Source organism: Mobula birostris, chromosome 30, assembly GCF_030028105.1.
Source record: "Mobula birostris isolate sMobBir1 chromosome 30, sMobBir1.hap1, whole genome shotgun sequence".
Taxonomy (NCBI): Eukaryota; Metazoa; Chordata; class Chondrichthyes; order Myliobatiformes; family Myliobatidae; genus Mobula; species Mobula birostris.
The window spans coordinates 23,099,699-23,122,823 of NC_092399.1; the positions used below are offsets into that span (position 1 = coordinate 23,099,699).

A 23,125-nucleotide genomic window follows, 5' to 3' on the forward strand; every position below is an offset into this window, starting at 1 on the left:
AGCCCGCCGTTATTTGCAAGCTCGAGGAGTTGATCTCTTTCCCACGCTGACACGGATAATGCGCGGATAATGAACTGGCATGCGTAATGGCTCAACAGTGGCCGTGACAGGGAATGAGGAAAGGTGCAGCTGACTCATATCACCAAAGCATATCGTTTCCTCACGGCCCGGTAGTGCATGCTTTGCGGCCCAGTACCGGTCCGCGGCCCGGTGGTTGGGGACCGCTGCCCTAAAACACTAGAAAACTTCTACAGATATACCAAGGAGAGCATTCTGACTGGCTGCATTGCTGCCTGGTCTCCTACACAGGATTGAAGTAAGTTTTAGACAGTTGTAAGATTAGTCATCATGGGTACGGGCCTCCATAGCATCCAAGACAACTTCAAGGAGCAGTGCCTCAGAAAGGCAGCGTCCACCATTAAGGACCCTCACCACCCTCTTCTCATTTTTACCGACAGCAAGGAGGTACAGAAGCCTGATTCTGTGATTCAGGAGCAGCTTCTTCCACTCTGCCATCCAATTTCTAAATGGACATTGAACCCACGAACAACTATCTCACTGCATTTTTTACTTATTTTTATTTTTGCGCTATGTATTTTAACTTAACAATTTAACATACATATCTACTTACAGTAATTTAACATACATATATACTTATAGTAATTTGTGTTTTTCGATTTGTATCATGTATTGCATTATACTGCTGCCACAAAGTTAATAAATTTCATGGCGTGCCAATGAAATTAAACCCGATTTTGAATTTGACTCAGAGAGACTCAGAAATTGGAAAAGTTTGTGACAGCAAATGTGCACTTAATTAAGGTTAACTTAGAAAGAAATGTGGAGACAACTGATTTCACTTTGATAATTTCCCTTATCACTGAAGATTGATTCCATTAAGCTTTGTGAATAATTCTGACAAATAAGCAATGTCATGTCTAATATTCTTGAGTTGATTACTAAATAAAGCATTTGAGTCTTCAAAGTAATTTATTTCAGTTTTGGAAAGTTCTTAAAAGCCTGTAAGGCAGTTTATTTTTGAGAGCCATCTGACTACTGCATCCAACAGCAAGCATTCAAATGGTTCTTCATTTTCAATCTTGAAATAGTTGAGAATTGAAAGCATGGGACTTGATTTTGTTTCTCACCATGAAAACAGTATCTAATGATAATTAGAATTTTAGTGACAAAATTTTGTCTGTAAATTACACAGTGAATCATAAGTCTGTTAGGTACAGTATTTTTTTCCAAGAAAGTAAAAACCTCACAGGGGGCACTCAGTCTTTGACAGTCCCCCATCTGTTGCCCAGGCAAGAATGTTGGTGAGCAGAATGTCTTTTTCCTTGTAAAATTTGCTCAAAAACCCAAAATAACGACCCTTTCTTCATATCTGCCTCATCAACTTTCAAATAACAGTTCTTCAAACATGCTTTCATCTTTCATGAAGTGAACATGACGGAAAAGCAAAGATGTCGCATGGCAAAGTTGACTTATCCAAATACGGAATAAATTTGGTTGTCCTGATTTTGCACAATTTGTCTTCCACATTCTCAGACATTTCATCTATTCATCTTTCAACAGAATTGTCACTAAGCAGTATTACTTTAATTATTTGGTCTGATGGCTTATGCAAAACCGTATTCAGAACCTCCTTTACTATTTCTTCGATGAATTCGGGTAAAGCATCTGGGCTGGATGGTTACACAGTAGAATTTTTAAAATCCGTTTCTAATATTCTCTCACCTTGGCCATATAGAATTTTTTAAGGATGCATTATCTAAAGGTAAATTACCACAGTCCTTTTATGGCGCTAATATTTATTTAATTCTTAAAAAAGATAAAGACCCTACTGAATGTGTATCATATAGGCCTATATCCCCATTGAATGTGGATTCCAAGATTTTTTCTAAAATATTAGCAACTAGATTGGAGAAGGTATTGCCTCAAATTATTTTTGTTGATCAGACTGGATTCATTAAAAATCATTATTTGTTTTTTAATATTAGGAGATTAATGAATATTGCTTATACCCCTTCATCTAGAATTCCAGAATGTGTCATTTCACTAGATGCTGAGGAAGCGTTTGACAAAGTTGAATGAACATATTAATTTATTATGCTTGAGAAATTTAATTTTAGTCCGATATTTAGATCTTGGATTCAATTAATATACCTTACCCCTTCGGCATCGGTATTTACCAATAATCAAAGATCTCCCTTTTTTTTTCCAGTGTGGGCACGTGGCCAAGTGGTTAAGGCATTGGACTCAGGATCTGAAGGTCGTAAGTTCGAGCCCCAGCCGAGGCAACATGTGTTGTGCCCTTGAGCAAGGCACTTAATCACACATTGCTCTGCGACGACACTGGTGCAACCTGTATGGGTCCTAATGCCCTTCCCTTGGACAACATTGGTGTTGTGGAGAGGGGAGACTTGCAGCATGGGCAACTGCTGGTCTTCCATACAACCTTGCCCAGGCCTGCGCCCTGGAAAGTGAAGGCTTTCCAGGTACAGATCCATGGTCTCTCAAGACTAATGGATGCCTTTACTTTATCCTTTTTGCAGTTGTTTCACGGCACCAGGTAACGTTGTCCTCTTAGTCCACTGTTATTTGATATTGCTTTGGAACCTTTGGCCATTGCTATTTGTGAATCAATTAATATATTTGGTATCACCCGGGTGAATGAAATACATAAGTTATCACTATATGCTGATGATTTATTTCTATACATCTCTAACCCCGAAAAATCTATTCTGGCAGTAATATCCTTGCTTGATCAGTTTAGTAATTTTTCTGTCTACAAATTGAACCTTAATAAGAGCGAACTCTTCCCTTTAAATATGCAGGTTCCAATTTATAGCTGTTCACCATTCAGAATGGTTACTGATTATTTTACTTACTTGGGTGTTAAAATTGCTAAGAAACACGAGGATTTATTTAAGCAACACACAGCAAAGTTGCTGGTGAATGCAGCAGGCCAGGCAGCATGTCTAGAAGAGGTACAGTCGACGTTTCGGGCCGAGACCCTTCGTCAGGCCCGAAACATCGACTGTACCTCTTCCTAGAGATGCTGCCTGGCCTGCTGCATTCACCAGCAACTTTGATGTGTGTTGCTTGAATTTCCAGCATCTGCAGAATTCTTCGTGTTTGCGATTTATTTAAGCACAATTTTTTACCTTTAATTGATCAGGTTTATTAAATGGTCCCCAGTCTTTCTATCAATGCTTGGTCGAATTAATGCTATTAAGATGATTGTCCTACCTAAATTTTTATACTTGTTTCAAGCATTACCAATTTTCATTTCTAAATCCTTTTTTGATACTTTAGATTCTAAATTTTCTTCATTTATATGACAAAATAAAAATTCTAGATTAAGTAAAAAATATTTACAGAAGTCTAAAAAGGATGGTGGTTTAGCATTGCCGGATTTTAGATTTTACTATTGGGCAATTAATATTCGATATTTGATATTTTGGACACAAGATTTGGATATAACTTTAATCCCACAATAGGAATGTAATGTAAATTCGTACAAGGGTTTTCTCTGACTTCCATTTTAGGGATTTCTCTTCCATTTGTTCTTTCTAAATTAAATAAACAAATGGTTAATCCAATAATCAAACATACACTACGAATATGGTTTCAATTTTGTAAATTTTTTGGTTTGAACCAATTTACTTTATCAAGCCCTATTATAGCTAACTTTTTCTTTCAACCATCTGATAGATCAAGCTTTTTTGGTATGGAAAATGAAGGGTATATTAAGCTTTTGTGATTTATTTTTGGATAGCTGTTTTAAGTCTTTTGAACAGTTATCTAATAAATACAATTTGCCTAGATCTCATTTTTTCAGATATTTACAAATTAGAAACTTTTTAAATAGTAAGCTACCTACATTTCCAACTTCATATCCATTTGATATGACGGAAAAAAAATTAGGTTTAAATCCTTATCAGAAGGGTTTAATAGCAATCATTTATGATTTGATTATGAAAATAAATTCAGGTATATCTGATAAAATTGAGACTGAATGGGAAAGGGAACTTCAACTTCATTTACCTACAGAAAAAAATGGGGAAAAAATTTCAATTAGTTAACATGTCCTCTTTATGTGCTGAAAATACATTGATACAGTTTAAGGTGGTACATAGTGCTCATATGTCTAAAGATAAATTAGCTCATTTTTATTCTCATATAAGCCCTATTTGTGATAGATGTCATTCTGAAGTTACTTCTTTGACTCATATGTTCTGGTCTTGCCCTTTTCTGGATAAATATTGGAAAGATATCTTTGATATTATTTCTACAGTCTTGTGCATTGATTTACAACCTCACCCCATTACTTCAATTTTTGGGTTACCACTAATGGAAGATAGTTACTGATCCCCTTCAGCCTGCCGGATGATTGCATTCCTTACATTAATGGCTAGGAGATCTATCTTATTGAATTGGAAAGAGGTCAATCCTCCTACTACATTTCAGTGGTTTTCTCAAATTATATCTTGCTTAAACTTAGAGAAAATCAGAAGTAGCACCTCTGATCCTTCAGTTAAATTTGAAGAAACTTGGAGACCATTTATTCAACATTTTCATATGATGTAGTTTGACCTTTTTGAAATCCTTTTTATAACTAAAAATATACGGATAGAGGAGTGGTGTTAGTGACATTAATGATTGTATCCAATGTAATATGTTAGCCCGACTTTGTTTTAGTTTTGTTTCGTTTAGTCTAGTTTTGCTCAGCTTATTTTAGTGTGTTTTTTTTTTTCTTTTCTAGTTTGGGTTTTTTTTTAGTTTTTTTTTCCATTTACCTTTTACCATGTTCAATTATATCTAGAGTTGGGGAGATCTAACATACTTGTACTATCATCAATTTTATATTTGGCAATGTTAGCTATCAATAAGGAATCCCATTCTCTGTTTATCAGTATTATTGTTATGTTTACAATTTTGAAAATTAATACTGGAAAAGAACCTCCCTTACTGGCAAAATCAGTTCTTCAATAGTATGAGGCTTTCCAGATTTAACAATGAGCAATGAAATGTTGTGTGAAGCACGCAGACCAACACAGTTTTGTTGTGAACTGCTGGCAAGCATGCTTTGAAGTGTTTTCCATTTCTGAAATTTTTCAAGAAGTGACTGAACATAAGCCAAATTCTTGTTTGCTTTATCAGAGAATTTTCTCTTCAAATGTTCAAGGATGGTTTCATAGCCTCATTTGACAAAACTTGTTCATGAAACAGATGCATTGGCTGCTGTTGTTTGCTTGGTGCTGGTATAAGTCCATTTTTCAGATACTCTACACTATACCGTCCACACTTCTTTTTCATTTGGTCTGCTTCTACCATTTTTGTTGTGGACTAATGGCCCCGGTCAATCACCTATTGTTTAAGTCCTACCTTTAGCACTGTGATCAATAAAGTGGAAAATTATGACACCATCATCTTACAGGGTGGGAGTCACTTCAAACCAACATGTCACATCGGGAGTGAGTCAATGTTTGAAGTATTGAGCGAGGGAGCAACATGTTGCAGGGCAAGAGCCATTTGTTAAAAAACAAGTCTTGTCAGGTGTAAGTCATTGTTTGAATTAGTGAGTGAGAAACTGACATTTTGCGGAACAGGAGTCATTTGAAAACGGCAAAATTCGTAGGGAGTGGATCTCATTTTTTTGAAGGAGTGAGTGAGAAGGCAACATCTTGGAGGGTGGGAGCCATGTGAAAACAGCAAGACCCATCAGGAGTGAGTCTATTTAAGCCATTAAAAAGATAGGAGGTGTAAGCTGAGTGGCCATTGTGTGAGTGGGCATGTGTAAGAGTGGTCAGGTGTTGTCTCAAAAGGCTTCGGTGAAAAGAGGTAAAGACCAAAGGTGTTGAGTCTTTTGGAGTCATTTAATTGATTGTGGAACTTAAGCTTAAGTTATAGCCAAAGGTATAACAAGTGTAGGCAGGATGGTAGTTAAGGCAGTGGAATGCTCCACCAGTCAGGTGTGGAATTGCAGGGTACCTAAGTGGTCTCGTTGATGACTACTTCTGCAGGGAGTCCATCCAACTTCAGTTTTTGACTAATAAGTTCAAGGAACAGGAGCTAGATCTAGATGCACTCACAAACATCTGGGAGGCTGAAAATCTCATAGATGAGACCTTTACTGAGCTGGTCACACCCACAGTGCAGGCTTCAGATAGTAGGCGGGTGACCACCAGAAGATACAAGCAGATAGAGCAGGGTTCGCCAGCGGCCATTCCCCTCAGCAACAAGTACACCCCTTTGGATATTACTGGGGGTGGGGGAGGAATGACCTATCAGGACACAGCAGCAGCAGCCATCCCAGTGGCACTGTGGTCGGCTCCGATGTTCAACAAGGAAGGGTAAACTCAGATCGTTTGATAGTAATAGGGGACTCACTATTTAGGGGGATGCAAAGCAGATTCTGTGGCCAAGAAAAAGATATCAGGATAGTGTGTTGCCTTCCAGGTGCTGGGGTCAAGGATGTCTCAGAGTGGCTGCAGAAAATTCTCAGGAGGGAAGATGAGCAGCCAGAGGTCTTCATGCCCATTAGCACCAATGACATCGGTAGAAAACGGAAAGATTTCCTGATCAGTTAGTATAGGAAGATAGGGAAGAGGCTGAAGAGGAGAAACTCCAAGCTAATATTTTCCCAATTACACCCAGTGCTACATACTAGATAGAGCAGGAATAGGATGTTTGTACACATGAATGAGCGGCTAAGGATCGGTTGCAGGGGGCAGGGTTTCAGATGTCTGAATCACTGGGATGCCTTCTAGGACAGGTATGACCTATACAGAAAGGATGGTTACACCTGAACACGAGGAGGTCCAACATCTTTGCAAGCAGATCTTGTAGAGCTGTTGAAGAGGATTTAATCTAATTTAGCAGGGGATGGGTTCCGGAGTGATAGGGTTGAAGTTGGGACAGTTGATATGCAAGTCGATGTAGTGTGTAGTGAGACTGTGAGGAAGGATAGGGCAAAATTGCTGTCAGTGGGATGAGGTGGAATGTAACATGAGACAAAGTTGAAATGGTTGATGAATACTGGACTGAAGATGTTACTTTTAAATGCACGGAATAAGGTGAATGATCTTGTAGCACAGTTAGAGAATGGTGGTATAACATTGTGGAAATTACTGAATCATAGCTAAAAGAAATTATAGTTGGGAACTTAACATCCAAGGTACATGTTGCATCGAAAGGACAGACAGATAGGCAGAGGAGGTGGGGAGGCTCTTTTGTTAAAAAAATTATCAAGTCCTTAGAAAGTGATGATGTAGGATCAGAAGATGTAGAATCCATGTTGGTAGAGTTAAGAGACTGCAAAGGTAAAAGACCCTGATGGGGTTATATACAGCACTCCAAACAGTAGCCAGGATGTGGGAAAAAAATTATGACAGGAAAGAGAAAAGGCATGTAAAAAGGGGTCCATAGTCATGGACATTTCAATATGTAGGTACCTTGGGAAAATCAGGATGATGCTGGATACAAAGAAATGGAATTTATAGAATACCTATGAAATGGTTTTTAGAGTAGCTTATGGTTGAACTCAATAGGGAAAAAGCAATTCTGGTTTAGGTGTTGTGTAATAAACTAGATTTGATTGGGGAGCTTAGGGTAAAGGAACCCATAAGAGCGAGAGTGACTCTAATATGATAGAACTCACCCTGCAGTTTGACAGGGAGAAGATAAAGTCAGATTTATCAGTATTACAGTGGAGTAAAGGGAATTCTAGAGGAATGACAGAGGAGCTGGCTAGATTAGAAAGGGACACTAGTAGGGATGACAGTAGAAAAGCAATGGCCACAATTTCTAGGGGTAATTCAGAAGGTGCAGGATGCATACATCCCAAAGATTGAGAAGTATTCTACAAGGGAGATGAGGCAACCATGGCTTACAAGAGAAGTCAATGACTGCATTAAAGGAAAAGTGAGGCATATAATAGAGCACAAATTGCTAGTAAGTTAAAGGATTGGGAAGATCATAAAAAATAACAGAAGGCAAATAAAAACAACCATAAGGATATATAAAAGAATAAATTTGAAGGGAAGCTAGCCAATAGTATAAAACAGGATAACAAAAGTATTTTCAGATATATAGAGAGTAAAAGAGAGGTTAGAGTAGATACCGTACCATTGGAAAAAGACATTGGAGAGCTAGTAATGGGGAACAAGTAAATGACAGATGGACTTAGTAAATATTTTGGATCAGTATTCACTGGGGAAACATTAGCAATATGCCAGAAATTTGAGAGTATTAGGGAGCAGAAGTGCATGCATTTGATATTAATAAGGAGAAGGAGTTCAGGATACGGAAAGTTCTTAAGGTAGATAAGGCACCTGGACCAGGTGGACTACATACCAGGGCACTAAAGAAGATAGCAGAAGAGATTGTAGAGACATTAGTAATGATCTTTCAAGAATCACAGGATGCCAGAATGGCCCAGGAAGGCAGCAATGTTGCAAATGTCTCTCCACACTTTAAGAAGGGAAGGAGGCAGTAGAAAGAAAGTTATAGGTCACATAGCCTGAATTCAGTGAGAGGGAAGAATTTAGCGTCCATTACTAAGGATGAGATTTTGGGGTATCTGGAGAAACATGATGAAATAGGCCAAAATCAGCATGGTTTCCTTCAGGGGAAATCTTGCCTGACAAATCTGTTGGAATTCTTTGAGGAAACAACAGGTGATATAGACAAAGAAGAGTCAATGGATTGTTTATTTGCCTTCAGAATGCCTTTGACATGGAGCCACAGATGAGGCTGCTTAACATGATATAAACATATGGTATTATAGGAAAGATAACAGCATGGATTGAAGACTTGCTGACTGGCAGGAGGAAAAGAATGGGAATTAGGGGGGCTTTTTTCTGGTTGGCTGCCAGTGACTAGTGGTGCTCTGCAGGAGTTGGCATTGGGGCCGTTTCTTTTCAGGTTATATGTCAGTGATTTGTATGATGGATTTCATGGCTTTGTGACCATGCTTGCAGATGATACAAAGATAGGTGGAGGGGTAGGTAGTGTTGAGAATTCAGGGAGTCTGAAGATTGTCTTGGAGAGAGATTGGGCGAATGGGCAAATAAGTGACAGATGGAATATAGTGCAGGAAAGAGTATGGTCATTCACTTTGGTAGAAGGAATAAAGGTTATTCTCTAAATGGGGAGAAAATTTAAAAATCAGAGGTGCAAAGGGATTTGAGAGTCCTTTTGCAGGATTCTCTAGAGGTTAACTTGCAGGTTGAATCGATGGTAAGGAAACCAAATGCAATGTTAGCATTCATTTCGAAAGGACTAGAATATAAGAGGAAGGACGTAATACTGAGGCTTTAAGAGGCATTTGTCAGACCACACTTCGGATGTTGTGAGCAGTTTTGGAACTCTTATCTAAGATTAGATGTGCTGGCATTGGAGAGGGTCCAGAGGAGGTTCACAAGATTGATTCAGAGAATAAAAGGATTATTGTATGAGGAGCATTTAATGGCTCTAGGCCTGTACTCTGGAATATTGAAGAAAGGTGGGGTGATCTCTTTGAAACCTATTGAATATTGAAAGATCTATATAGAGCCGATGTGGAGAGGATGTTTCCCATAGTGGTGGAGTCTATGACCAGAGGGCACAGCCCCAGCATGGAAGGATGTCCATTTAAAAGAAATGGTCAGGAATTGCTTTAGAGTTTGTGGAACTCATTGCTATGGATTGCTGTGAAGGCCAAGCCACTGAGTACTTTTAAAGCGGAGGTTAATTTGTCTGAGCGTCAAGGGTTACAGAGAGAAGGTAGGAGAATGGGGCAGAGAATGATAATAAATTAGCCATTATGGAATGATGGAGCAGAGTCAATGGGCTGAATAGCCTAATTCTGCTCCTATATTTTATAGTCTTCTCATAAGTCAAGCTAAAACCTGAATTTCTGCCTGAAGATACATAAACTGGGGCCCCAGAGAAATGCATTCCAGACCATTTATAAAGGCAGATTCTGAAACTTACCCTATCAAATGGCATATCCTAATTCACAAGACCAGTGTCACTATGTGATTGGAGTATGGAAATTGTACTAGCTAACACAGTACTTCAATAGTGAATGGCTATAATGTGTGGGCCACACCCTGAAATAACAATTTTTTCAGTCCAGATTTCTCATGATATGCCAAATACAGAAGTGTCACATTGCTCTTCAACAACTGCAATGCGCTCTGAGCAAAGTTTGAGAATGGTGGGTTTGCAAGAGATGAGGAGATTACATGATCTTTGTAATCAATTATGAAGTACTGAAGATAAAAAAAATGACATTTCTTAAATTAAGACTACATTCCTTCAGCCTCCCTCTTGCTACTGAGCGCAGCCCAACATCCCCCTTCTCTTTGTTGAGCCCTCAAAATATTCCACTGCCTCTGGGAGGGGGTCAATATTACACACTTTGAGAATCACTGTTCTGGAAGTTCAGATAGACGTTGTCGTACAATTCTTATACTCTATTGGATCATTCAACCCATCTTTAGTTCTTGGCCCATACTGTACTCTTATTCATAGATGCAGCCTGGCCTGTGGAGTTCCTCCAGCATTTTATGTGTGTTATTTAGTTCATTGACTCAATTCTTGCAGGAGGGATTTGGTCTGTCTTGCAGTCAACTACAATAATGAGACTTCACTTTCTGGCCATTGTAAGAGGCAACAATATCACCACGAGATGGAATATGAGGTGTTTGGCCACATTGCTGCACCAATCTATGTGGAGTTTTGTTTTCAGTGCTCTGTCAAATTGAAGAGCTGCTTGATAGTTGGAGACATAAGAGACTGCAGATCCTGAAATTGAGGGCAACAAGCAAACTGCTAGGGGAATTCAGCAGGTTGAGCAGCATCCGTGGGAGGAAGGGATTTATTGACATTTTAGATCAAAACCCCATTTCAGAAATGAGTCACTCAGTCAACAATTCCTTTCCCCCTTCAAATACTGCTTCAACCTCTGAAGTCCACCTGCAGGTTGCTTGGTGCTACTGTGATGATGTTACCCTCTGGGGTACAGTCTGACAAACAGAGTGCATCTGCCCTTTTGCAATTTGTGATCCTGACACATTTCACTGTACTGAGTTGGCATATGTGCAATGGATGGTATCACTACATTAATAATAGATTTCATTGCCGGGCTCACTGTTCATGCCAAACCAATTTAGACGATTCAGGCTGGCTGTCAGAACATGCAGCTTTGCAATTGCCATTTGTCCATTGTAGATCTAATACTGGCCAGAAACCAGCCAAAATTCTTTACTGGGTTTGGAAGCATGTCCATCCATCTTTCCTCTTAACCTGTAGACTTAAACATTAGAATATACACTTGCTGCCTCTTTATTAGGTAGAAAAGATACCGGATAAAGTGGTCACTAAGTGTTCAGTATGTTTGTGGTCTTCTGCTGCTGTAGCTCATCAAGATTTGAAGTGTGTGTTCAAAGATACTCTTCCTCACACCACTATTGTAATGCTTGTTAATTTGAATTCCTGTCAGCTTGAATCAGTCTGGCTATTCTCCTCTGACCTCTCTCATTAACAAGGGATTTTCACCTGCAGAACTGCCACTCACCGGGTGTTCCTTTTTTCTCTTTCTTGCTCGAGTCTCTGTCAACTCTAGAGAACATTGTGCGTGAAAATCCCAGGAGTTTAGCAGTTCCTCAGATACTCAATCCACCTGTCTGGCACCAACAATCATTCCATGGTCAAAGTTATTTAAATCACATTATTCTTCATTCTGATGTTTGGTCTGAACAACAAGTGAACCTCTTGACCATGTCTGCATGCTTTTATGCATTGAGTTGCTGCCACATGATTGGTTGATCAGATATTTGAATTAAGGTGTACATGTGGCCACAGATTATACATATTTCGTATTTTCCCTTCAACATTGGTTGTCTGTTAAGCAACACATGAACTCTTGCTGCAAAGGTCAGTTCAGAAATGTACTGAACATAGTGATGACACAGACTCATTGACACAACTATACAATCACTTCTGGTACTGAATGACCTTTGCAGCTTTCTGCAATCTTCAAAGAAACGATACTATGATACCTCTGTTACTATGAAAGGAAATATCACTTGTCTCTAAGTGGCATACCCAAACCATTCAAAGATGACTTCCTTTCAGTTTCTCATATTTTGATCTGGGATATCTTTGGGTTCACTCTCCACCTCAATATTGTTTGCCATTAAACCACTTTCATTTTACTGAATAAAAGCTGAAAGGTTCATATTCATATCTCTATAAAAGCTGAAGTTTCCAATAGAGCTAGATTGGGTTTCAGTACCACTTTAACAGCAGAGGACCGCATGATGTAGGATGTTATTTTGACCTTAAGAGCCTACTCTGCCATTGTTCAAGATCTTCTGCTCTACTCTCCTGCACTATCCCCATGTCTATTGATTCCATTAGTATCCAGAGATATGCAGTGAACTCAGAGGTAGCCTTGGGGAGAGAATTCCAAAGATTCACCAAGCGAATAAAGAAATTTCTCCTCACTTCAATCATTAATGGCTCAACTCTTGAAACCCTTGGAATCGGGTAGCCTATCTATCAGTGAGACCCAATGTAGATTGGGAGACTGCATCGCCCTGCACCTTTGCTCCATTCACCAGATCTTCTGGTGGCCACCCATTTCAATTCTGCTTCCCATTCTCATTCTGACATGTCAGTCCATGTCTTCCTCTACTGCTACAATGAGTACACAGTCAGGTTGGAGGCGCTACACCTTATGTTCTACCTGTGTAACTTCCAACCTGATAGCATGAACATCGATTTCTCACACTTCCAGTAATTGTCCCTCCCCTTTTTCACCAATTCCCATTCCTGTTACCCTCTCTCACTTTATCTCTTTACCTGCCCATCACTTCCCTCTGGTGCTCCTACACCCTTCCCTTTCTTCCATTGTCTTCTTGTCCTCTACGATCAAAATCCCTCTCCTTCATCAATCAACTTTCGAACTCTTTACTTCACCTTCTCCCCCTCTCCCGGTTTCACCTATCACCTACCACCTTGTACTTCTTCCTCCCCTCCGCCCCCCACCTTCTCACTCTGACTCCTCCACCTTCTTTCCAATCCTGATGAAAGGTCTTAGCCAAATACGTCGACTGTTTAATCTTTTTCATAGATGCTTCCTGGCCTGCTGAGTTCCTCCAGCATTTTGTGTGTGTTGCTTTGGATTTCCAGCATCTGCAGATTTTCTTGTGTTTGTGTTAACCCTTGAATATGACCTTTGGTTTTAGAATCCTCCACCAGAAGTACATCCTCCCCGCTGATCTATGTAAGAATTCTGTGTTTTATTGAAATCTTCTCTTATATTCCCAAATATCAGAGAATGCAGTTCTGTTCTTCTTTCTATGACAAACCCATCATCCCTGGAATCAGTCTAATGAATCTTTGCTGCATTTTTTCAAATGCAAAGATATCATTTTGAGGTAAAAAAAAAAGGCACCTAATACAACAGGTGTGGTCTCAGCAAGTGTCCACAAAATAGCGGTAAGGTATTCTTATTCATGTGCTCTATAGTCGTAGCAAAGACCATTGTAACATCTAAAAACACTCGGTCAGTTTGTATAAATTCATATTTTACAACATTGTATTCCATCTGTCAAGTTCTTGTTAGATTCCTTTAAAGCTTCTTTACATCCTCTTTCTACTCGAAACCCTGCCTCATTTTGTATCATCAGCAGACATGAAAATATGACAGTTTGCAGCATTACAGTTTTAAGAATTTATGAAGTTGTTGCTCGATGATCCACATTAATTACCCATCCCTCTGCCTGAGTCGTTTTGCTTCATGTCTGAATGTTTATGTCACTAAAATTAGTCATGAGTGTTCATACCTTGCCACCATGATTATTACTGTCCGCCCTCGTATTTGCTACTTTGGACAGCTTGAATTATTTCTCACTAGGTTCTCACGGACAATGTCAAGTTAGAGTATTTAAGGGTTTCTAGATGTAGTGAAGTAACTTGCAGAATAACATACAGGAAAGTATAAAGAGCATTGATTTAGATTCTTCTCAGGCAAAGCAAGTTACACAGATGATACACACATGATCATAAAGGCTATGCAGTGGTGTCATACTTACATATTTTGAAACAAGTAGTGTTTTGTATACTCTAATTTTTACTACAGTTGGGATCTCATCCAATTCCCTATTAATTGCTAGCAGCAAATCTGTAATCAGAACAGCAGCAGACATGAAATAAGAAAAACATTTTGGCAGTTCATGTGATTTTATCTTGTGTTATATTATGTTCATGCCCACTGGTTATTTCCAATAAACTTAGCTCAGATAGCCCACTGTGTGAACACAGTTTATCAGCATGTTTCATACTGAGGAAGAACTCAATGAAATCTCACTGATGTCTGTATTTGTTTTTGGAGAGTAAAAGACTCATCTTTCTTGCAGACTAAAGAGCATGAGATCAGGTGGTCATCCAGTCATCCTCTTGTGAATTATTAATAAATCCTCCAAATGACAAAATGAAGGTGGACACAATATTCTAAAGAAGACTTAAGAAACGTAAGCTAATAGGCAGCACAGCAGCATAGTGGTTGGTGTAATGCTTCACAGTGCTGGCTTTACAGGAACGAAATTAGGCATTTTGTCACCTTTGAAGCTATTAAGTAAGAAAACCTGAAGCTTGGTCAAAGAAATAGGAAAGAAGGATCATTTTAAAGAGAGGGAGTGAGAAGCTGGGGAGGAAATTCCAAACTGGACATAGTCTATTGGATCAAACTAGCAATGTATTATTTCTGCTTGCTTTATCTATACAGCGATGACATTGGTTGCGAAACGGTAGAACATCATCAGTTTGTTTTCCTTTACAAGACCTCTTTATCTGATCTTTTCTTGCTTAACAAAGTTGATCATCTCTGTTCAGAGATTATGGAGATTAAAAAAATGATAAGATTTATTTGTCATATGTACATCAAAACGAACAGTGAAATGCATCATTTGCATCAAATCAAATCAGCGAGGATTGTGCTGGGCAAGTGTCGCCACATTTTCTGTGCCAATGTAGCAAGCCCACAACTCACCGATCCTAATCACGCTTCTTTAGAATGTCGGTAGAAACCAGAACACCTGGAGGAACCCACGTGGTCATGGGGAGAACAGGAAAGCTCCAAACAGATAGTGGCATGAATGGACTGCAAACTTACAGATTGCCATGGAAAGTCATTGTGCCAGCTGCTGCACTACCCTGCTCTACCTTTTCACATCTGGTTCATTAGGGTAATTTATGGTTCCTTTTGCTGTCAGCACCTCATTCCCAATTTGACTTCTTCAGCTTGAACTGCACTAATGAATCTAAAACTTGAGGAAGGACTTCTCATTTTCTGTGCTTAGGACTCAATATTAAATTTTGGGTAAACAACTTTTCCCATTTGTATCAAAAATTACCAGTTTGGATGCAAGAGAGAGGGGACGCTGAGGCTGATCAATAGGATGGGTGGTATACAATATGTAAGGATCAGTGGCAGCTGCAGTTAATACTTTCTCCTGATGGAGGGAGCATTTGATTTAGAGCATGAACTCTGTTTCTCATTCCATAGACACAGCCAGGTGGTTAGCATGACGCTATTACAGGTCAGGGTGTTGGAGTTCACGGTTCAATTCAGCATTTTCTAAGCAGTGAGTGTGTGGAATTCATTCAGGTGCTCCAGTTTCGTCCCACAGTCCAAAGATGTACTGGTTAGTAGGTTATTTGATCATTGTAAACTGTCCTGTAAATAGACTATGGCTATAGTTAGGTTGCAGGACCCGGCTGGTGGCGTGGTGGCATCGTGCCGGACTTTGTGACAAAAGGTCCCAAGTTCGAATCCAGCTGGCTCCCCTGCATACTTTCTATCCGTGCTGGGTTACGAACTGGCGCTCTCTTTGGAAACTCGCCCAAAGACAATGGCAAACCACTGCTGTAACTTGCCTCGTGTGTGGTTCCCCACTACCTCAGAGAGATGTGAAGGGAAATTGTCCGCTAATTGGAGAAACTCCGGACGCAACATACCTTTCCTTTGGCTTGCAGGGCGGTGCAGCTCATTGTCCTGGAAGGGACTGCTCAGAAAATATTTCTTGTTCCCCGCTGCTGCTGCTCGACCTGCTGGGCTTTCCTAGAATTGTGTTTCAGATTTTCTGCAAATGCTTGACTGTATCTGACAAAACCAAATTGTTTCCTTTCTCTACGCCCTATTTTCACCTGTCATTATCTTCCATCAACAAACCTTCAGCATTCTCTCCTGGTGGAGATCTATCTTGGTCTCAGAATTATTACAGACATTGTCTTAGCTCCTCTTATCCCATTCTCTTTTAAACTTGTTTAAACATGACAGTTTTTGAAATTTCCCAAAGAAAGTCCTGAAACATTAATTGTTTTACTTTCTGCACAAGGTGCTTGATCTTCTGAGTAATTCCAGCAATTGAAATCAGCTACCATCATTGAGGGCCTGAGTGAAAACTTGTAAAATTTTACTATAGCAGTACAAATGCCCGGTGTTGGGCTCAGTGTTTAATTCTGGGATCAGCTCAATTGTCCTTGAAAGTAGTGAAATGTAAATTCAATAAAATATTACCAGGCATTCAAAGGTTAGATTTTGCTGAAAAATTTGGTACTCATGAGCTGTTTTAAGGCTTTTTTTTAAGAGAAAGGTCACTGCTCATGATAAGGAGTCATAAACTTGCCCATGGTAACTGAACACACATTCAGGGGATAGCTTGGGGAACACTTCTTCATGGATGGTTAAAAGGTAGATTGCAAAAAGAACCAGGTGCACTAATAAATTAAAATGGGAGATTGATATGTAGCTTTTCCTGGCAAAGTGTATTAAAGGACATACATGCATATATGGTTGGAATTAAACTGCAACTCAACCATAGTTTCATTAATGGCAGAAGATGTTTGAGTGTGATAGGGGGAATAATCTCACACTTTTACTTACCCTGATGAATCCTGCAACCAAGAGTTAATAAGTTGCCAAACTTGATTATTTTCCCCTTCTAACATTGCTTTCTTCCAGTGTCAAAAAGCAAATCTAGCCACTGACTAGCTGTTAAATTTTTAAACTGGAGGTCACTGTCTGTAGCTTAATGGCATCAGAAGCAGACACTCATTTTAAGACCCTTTTTGTTCCCCCAAGATGTGAACTGAATACACTTTGACCCCTGCAGTTTTAGGGTAAAAGCACATTGTGTAAATGATAACCAAACACAGTCTACACGAGCGAGGAGTGAGGTAAACTGGACCGTTGAGATTTATGCCCTCTCCTGTAGGTTCACAAAAGCTTGCTTCCTAATGGCCTTATGTAGTGCTATATAACACAAGCTCTCTTACTGCATAAGTAGCTAGAAATAATTTTGTTGGTCTTACAGCAATAGCCAGAACATTCTTCTCCAATAACTTGTGACCACTCTGATCTGCTGCCTGCAGCTGTAATGAATTATTATACACTGCTTTCATGGGAATTCACACTCTTTTGCTTTATAAAGCTATAGATAAACCTCAATCATCTCCCAACAGCACCCAACAAGCACTTATTCCGATCTAATGACGACTGACACCAAAAAGTTAACATTGAAAATTTCCCAATTGGCATGTGGAATCCATTACTTTGCAAGATGAACCTTAAAAGAACTAGCATTAAATTCTGATCAGTTTTTTTTTGCATGAAGGACTTTGCAGAAGAGAAGCTCACATTGTACTGTCATTACATCCATGGAGCTGAAATTTGGATGAGGTGCCCTGTCAGGGCATGCTACTATTTTGTGCAATTTCTACACTCAAGTTTAAGATCTTTTGCTTGAATTAAAGCAGATGAGTGCAATATTTCATCAGCTATTTCTTTCTTTTGTACATTGTTACAAACAATCAATATCTCTTCCATTATATCCGATAGCATTTCACATTTTCATTTCTCTGACAAGTTGCTTTCTCCTCCAGAGTGTCCTCTATCATGAGAAACACAGAACTGCAAAATTCTGGCTTAGCTGTTCTACGACCAGCTGCTCCAAAACGTTTTCTCATAGTGTGGAATGTGTCTGACGTCTGCTCTCCAGCACCCCAAAGTGCCTCTGATAGTACAGCAGGAGAGAAATTAAATCTTTCTACACTATAGGACACTTCCCTATTTTAACAAAAATATTATGCCTCACTTCTTTTTGCAATGGGAAGAACTCACCTATTTGAGATGACCATCACGAATCATATAAATTAGACTGAACTTACACATGAACATTAATTTGAAAAATCTTCCTTTTACATTTGGATATGACAATAAGCAAATATATGTTCTTTTACTGCAAACATTATAATTTTTGCAGATTAATTCATAATGGGATTTTAGAAAATGTATTTGTAAATCATGTTAATTTGGTTTGAGGCATTACAAAGTAGGTCAATTGTGTTTGATCCTTACTTGAAGAAAAATGTTGCAGGAACTAACTACAGTACTGAAAAGGGTCATCAACAATAAACTAATTTGAAGATTTTAGCCCTTTACCAAATTGCTAATGAAGTTAATGAATCAAATTTAACACCGTTTTGAAAATAGCTATTGATTTGAACAAATTTTATTAAACTACACAAATCTGAGAATTAAATATTCTATTGAATAAAAATATACAATCTGAAATAAATATCAGAAAAGGAAGACACCAACTGACTTTTGGAAGTGAATACAAATGACATTTGAGCAACACACTGGTTAGGTACAATGCAGGGAACGGAGCAGAATGTCACTAGCTGCTAAAAATAATTCAGGTCATGTAGGTATGGACAGAATAAGTCAAGAATAATGCCAGCTAATTCTTTGAAGCAGTTTCTTTACTTTTCTGGTTGGAATGTCTAGTACCTATGTTGTCATTTTTGTATGTGCCTCCTTAGTCACTCCAGACCAGAAAAAAAAGTTTCACCTCTGAATATATATGTTGAGCCTATGAGCCCTCACAGGGTCTATGGAATGCCTATTAAACTGCAATGGGTTTTAATTGCTCAAAGCGGAGGCACACAATTACCATTAGGAGTCATTGGGCAGTGACTAGCAACAAGGATCTAAAGTTTAATAAGAAGCAATTGAGCATATTTTATTGAAGAATGGGTCATGCTGTATTGGCCTTACAAACTTTGCAGAATCAAATAATCATTGAATTGGTGGAGCATAACTGAAGCATTTGGTGTTTATTGAGCTATATCCTACTCCCTTGCTTCTTTGTATAAGTTCATCTGAATTTAGTTACTGTCCACATGAAGGAGCTTTTCCTAACAATCCTTCCGCACCTTTTGCCCAGAGTCTTAAAACTATGCCCTGGCTCATGATCCATCTGTTACTGAGATCATCTTGCCTCTATTTCTTGCATACCGTACATAGCAGTCATAATCTCATATAGCTCCATCACATTTAAAATGGTCTTGTCATTTAGTGAGTGATGTGCATCTATAAATGAAAAAGATTATCAACATCCCTTCCAACTATTTTGTGAAACACCAGTCAAAGTAAGATAAAGATAAGTTGACCAACAATATTGAACCAAAGTTAGTTGTATTCAACAAATCATGAAGTCTGCAGCGTTACAGCAACTTCCTAAGGGACAATATGTTGCAAGTCGGTGACTTCACCCATATGTTGTTAAAGTTAGAAAGCATTATTTTTGTCTGAAATGTAAGTTCGAAGTCCAATTGTCTTCACTTTTTCCCTTGATTAATGTTAAAAATTGTAGTTTGGGATTTATTTTTTGCTACTTGCTTTATTATAGCAGTCTAATTGTCCCTGCACTATGTGAGATTTCAATGTACCATTTAAAATTTGTTGATAATCTAGTTTGTAAGTAAAAGCAGCTGCCACAAATATCATGTTGTCAGTTCCAGCACCTTGGCAACCACAGCAGATTAAAACATGTGAAAGTAATTGACAATTTATTTTTTGAAAGGAGATTTGTGTTTGTAGGGGACAAGTGAGGCACATAAATTTGAAGAACCAATTGATCTGAAAATAGTAGAGCCAGTTTTCATTTTTGTGGCTTTGTATCTGTACTGAAAAACAAGAGAATGGATGTTTTGTTTTTGTGTGAAGACTTCAAACAGCACAGAAGCTGCACCAGACTTCAGGCAGCTGAAATCATGGCTATGTACGCACGATGTATTTTGCTTAACTGGTGTGGAAGCCTTATCTTTCTTTTCCTAAAGCAAATAAATCTCCTTCTCTCAATGCATTTCTCCAGAAACATGTTAAATTGCTTCTTAGGGAAGAGGTTGCTGTGGTTTTTGGTCATATTCACTTTTTATACTATATAAAATCTGTTTTCTGAATAAATTGACTTTAGGCATTTTACTAGGTTGTGAGCATGATAATATAGCCTGTACAGCTTCAGCTTATTGGTTAAAAAAGTAGTATTATGGACACTCCACTAATTCTAAAATGCAAAATGAAAAGTTGCATTTCCCTATCATCTTTCACAACTTCAAGAAATTTCAAAGCCAATGAAGTACTCTTATGTTGTAAGCATTGTTGTAAGGTAGGAAGCATATGGTGAACTTCTCTTCTCACTGTTGCCATCAGACAGAGGAACAGAAGCCTTAAGTACCACGCCACCATGTTCAGGAACATTTGTTATTCTTCAACCATCAGGCTCCTGAACCAGTGTTGATAACCTCACTCATCTCAACGTTGAAATGATCACCAAACACAACCCATCGACTCACTTGCAAGAACTCTACAACTCATATTCTCAGTATTATTTATTATTATTTGTATTTTTTGCATTTACACAATTTGTCTTCTTCAGCACATTGTTTGCTTTCCATTCTTCGTCTGTGTTCTACTGTGAATGCCTGAAACAAAATGTATCTCAGGGTAGACCCATACATGACATATACATACTTTGATAATAAATTTCCTTTGAACTTCTCTATAACAAACTCCCACAAAGAGCAATGTGGCAGGAATCAGCTAGTCTTTTCAGATGCAATTTCAAGATTAGATATTGCAAAAGACACTGAGAAGATCTCCTCCCATCATATCTAAAAGGATGCCACAGAAACTTCTACCACGACCTGTGGGCAAATACGACCTAAATGTAAAGTATCTTCTTGAAATAAATTCTTCCAACACTACAACAATTCCTCAATATTTCTTGCTCAGTCTTGCAGATATGGTACTTGAAGGTATTGTGATGATTACTTTTGACTATGATCAATGGGAAATATCAAATAGATACATATACTTCCACCCTGTTGGCAGCATTCCAAACAGATTGTTCCCTTTAGGCGCTTTCTGATTCATTGACCTCCAGTAAAAATGTTTCCTCAATGCTTTTCTTCAGGACCATAGGAAATGAAATATCTGCCTTTCAACTCTCTCTTCAGCTTCCCTAAACACTCTTTTCAACTGAACTTAAGAATTTCTACTTCTTTGAATCAAAGCTCAGAATGTAATTTCATCCACACAGGAGAAACCAATTGCAGATTGAGTGACAACTTTGTGGAACACCGCTGCAGACACGGAAAATCTGAAATAAAAGCTTAAAGTACCGGAAGTATTTAGTAAGTTAGCAAATATCAGTGGAAGGAAAAACAGTCAATACATCCAGCTGATGAAATTTTGATGAAATTACACCAAATTGAAATCTTAACTCTATTTTTCCTTCTCCATAGATGCTGCTTGACTTGCTGAATATTTACAGCTGTTTCTCTTTACATTCCAGGATTCCAGCGTGTACAATGTTTTGCTATATTGTCAAGCAGTTTTTTTTTTCCTGCCCATTATGCCGCTGGCATTTAGGGGAACAATGGAGGTCTTCCATCTCTGACTGTTCATATTGTCATACACAAATATAGAAAGATTCCCCATTGCTGTTACCATAGCACTTTTTTTTTTTACCTGTCAGAGTTGTTATCCCTGAGCTGAACCCCCCAAACCTGGAGAACCGGTGGACCACTCTCAGTCTGAACTCTACCCTTTGACTTGTTTGGACTGGGTGACACTAACAAGCACAAAAGCACAAGCCCCTGACTCCAACCAAAGTAGCTCTCCAGGTCATTGAGACACACAAGCCTCCAAACCCTACGACAAGGTTGTGGCCCTTTTGGAGGACCATACAAGATGAAACAATTTGAATGATAGTTTTGCAATGATCATAAGACCATAAGACATAGGAGCAGAAAGAGGCCATTCAGGCCATCGAGATTTCTCTACGATTCCATCATGGCTCTCTTAACACCATTCTCCTGACTTCTTCCCATAATTTTTGACGCCCTTACTAATCAAGAACCTATCAACCTTTGCTTCAAATATGCCCAATGACTTGGCCTCCACAGCCATCCATGGCAATGATTTCCACAAATTCACCACCTTCTGGCTAAAGAAATTCCTTTTCATCTCTGTTCTAAATGGAAGTCCCTCTATTCCGAGGCTGTGCCCTCTGGTCCTAGACATGCCAAACAACGTCAAAAGTTAATAGAAATTCTTTGAACCCTCGTTTTTCTTTCATTCAATTATTCTGGGTTTCAGCAAAAATGGTTGTTTACTGGATTAAATCAAACCGCAAAAAAAAAACTAATTTTGCAAAAGACATTGGCTAGCATTTTGTACATGTCAACACTAGTAAATTAAAACCAAAGATGCTGATGCAGTGTACAGATACTTGACGATGCCTATTCTTTCTTATGATTCTCATTTCTATAGTTAATTAACTTTTATAAAAATGCAGCTATACCCAAGATAAGCCTGAAATATTCAATCAAAATAAAGAATAATACAGAAAAATATACCCATCTGAGATACCAAAGAACACTTACCTTACTGAGCTTTAAATATACAGTTGAACAAATACTTTCTTCACAGTGGAATTCATTGCCTGTGGCTCATTATGAGCGATGAGCAGTTGCTATTGATTGTGGCTTGAGTTCCTCCTCTGGCTGGAAAAGCTCTGTAGATTTTCGGGTAGGTTATACATTACGCTAAAAACTGAGCAAAAATCCGTATTTAACAAAGCAGTATCTTGTGCTAAGCACAGGGAGGGCAGTTGAAATTAGTTTGGTCTCAACCAAGAAATCAGAGAAAATTGCACAGATTTCCATACATGACTTCAAGCAGCACTTCCTGAAAGGTTGCCAAAAATTC

The 23,125-nt window shown here is 38.7% G+C and overlaps 1 protein-coding gene across 2 annotated transcripts in view; it reads right to left on the bottom strand.

The window, feature by feature from the left end:
* The window catches only part of angpt2b (angiopoietin 2b), a 237,846-nt gene extending 214,808 nt beyond the window's left edge, over positions 1-23,038 (bottom strand). For both annotated transcript variants that reach the window (XM_072247096.1, XM_072247095.1), the window contains exon 1: positions 22,801-23,038. The gene's annotated coding sequence lies outside the window, so the exon portion shown is untranslated. The remainder of the gene's footprint in view (positions 1-22,800) is intronic.
* Positions 23,039-23,125: the final 87 nt, after the last annotated feature.